Source organism: Propithecus coquereli, unplaced genomic scaffold (assembly GCF_000956105.1).
Source record: "Propithecus coquereli isolate 6110/MARCELLA unplaced genomic scaffold, Pcoq_1.0 Scaffold279, whole genome shotgun sequence".
Taxonomy (NCBI): Eukaryota; Metazoa; Chordata; class Mammalia; order Primates; family Indriidae; genus Propithecus; species Propithecus coquereli.
In genome coordinates this window covers 346,329-348,443 of record NW_012148385.1, presented here as the reverse complement: position 1 = coordinate 348,443, position 2,115 = coordinate 346,329, and positions in this window count along the sequence as shown.

Below are 2,115 nucleotides of genomic sequence, written 5' to 3'. Positions count from 1 at the left end.
TATTTTTAGTTGTCCAATTAATTTCTTTCTATTTTTAGTAGGGACGGGTCTCCCTCTTACTCAGGCTGGTTTCGAACTCCTGAGCTCAAACAATCCGCCCGCCGTGGCCTCCCAGAGAGCTAGGATTACAGGCGTGAGCCACCGCACCCGGCCCTGAGCCACCGCGCCCGGCCCCACACCCTTTTGAGATTGATAAGTTGAGATGTTACATCACCGTCTGGAGTCACCGAATCAAGGTCTGTTTTCCATACTTCTTGTCTATAATGGTTGAGTGAATCCCCACTTCTTGGCCTCCAGTTGTATGACCCTGTTCTCCTTGTTTGGGAAGACATTAGGGAATTTATGCAGATGGTCTTCATCCTTTGTATCCTGTGGCTGGCTTTGGCCAAAGGGGTGACCTCCACCCCATGCTCACAGCCTTGGGATGGAGACCAAGGAGATCGTTGAAAGTCGGAACCTTGCCCTGGCTTGGTAAAGAACTTTGGCATGAAAATCACTCTTCGCACAAAAGGATATTTTGAAAAATTTTGGAAAAATCACAAATGAAAATGGGAAACAAGTGAGTTTCAGCACTTTTCCGAGAGATGTGAAAGAAAGGGGTAGAGGGTTGAGTCTTGAGACATCCTACTCACCCCATGAGTGAGAAAGAAGGATAGAGCTGGCCAGGTAGCACAGCAGGTTACAATGAGGAGCAGGCAGGGTCCCAGAGGTTCTTCCAGAAGTGGGCTAGTGGGAGAGTCAGAGTAAACAACTCTCTCGTTCCTGGCATTGGCAGACATCCTTGATTGGTGGTGCAGCTCTGGAAGGAAGGGGACAGGGCAGAGCAGGGTGTGTTGAGGGGCCTCAACCCAACAGTGGTGACTTTTTGGCAGCCTCTCCAAGGCCATTCATTGATTACCAATCATTGCTTTCCAACGAGGGAAAGTAGGAGGGAGTCACTTTTCTGTCATTCAGCCCCTGGTGCTGGCTTCTGGATAACCTTTCATATGTTGCGGGTACTTAATTCAAGGAGCACCTGCATTTTGACAAATAAATTTACAACCTTAATTTTCTACACCAATGCCAGGTTTACACTGATTAAAATATAACAGAGTTATTTATATACAACATCTCCTTTATAATTAGTAGATCAAATTTGCAAGCCTGCTTATGTTGTCCCAGTGCTAGGTTTTTGAAAGATTCAGACAGAATATAAGATATAGTTCCTATCCTGAAGGAATGTACAGTTTGTCTGAGGAGAAAATTAGCATTAAATAAACAATTAGGCAAGAAGTAAGTAATGGACTACCGTACTGATGAGAAGTGTAATTTGAATTCAGGCAGTAGACCTCGATACAGGTTAGAATAAAAGATCACCACAAGAAGATAACACTAAAGATAAGCCTTCAGGATGAAGAAGTTTTAAAAGAGGGTAAAAGAAGAATGGCTTTCCTGGTAAAAGGAATTGCAGGAGCAAAGGCACAGTGGCAGAAAATCAATATTATGTGCTCAGAGACATCCAGGAGAGATGTGGGTGGCATGAATAAGAGCAGCTAACTAGTAAATAAGGCTGAATAGCTAAGCTGGAGCCCTGTTTCTGTTGCCTCAAAAGTCAGTCAGTTTAATTTATTTTTTGAGACAGGATCTTGCTCTGTCATCCAGGCTGGAGTGCAGTGGCCTGATCATACCTCACTGTAGCCTTGAACCCCTGGGCTCAAGCGATCCTCCTGCCTCAGCCTCCTGAGTAGCTGGGACTACAGGTGCATGCCACCATGCATGGCTAATTTTTAAATTTTCTGTGGAGATAAGGTCTTGCTGTATTGCCCAGGTTGGTCTCAAATTCCTAGGCTCAAGCAATCCTCCTGCCTTGCCGTCCCAAATTGCTGGGATTGTAGGCATGAGCCACTGCACCTGGCTTATCTGTTTTATTTGATTACAGCTATCCTAGTGTGTGTGAAGTCATATTTCACTGTGGTTTTGATTTGCACTTCCCTCATGGCTAATGATATTGAGTGTCTTTTCTTATGATTATTGATCGTTCATGTATTTTTTTTGAGAACTGTATATTCAAATCCATTGCCCACTTTAAAATTGGTTTATTTTAATTGTAATGATTGGTTTATTTTAATAGTAATA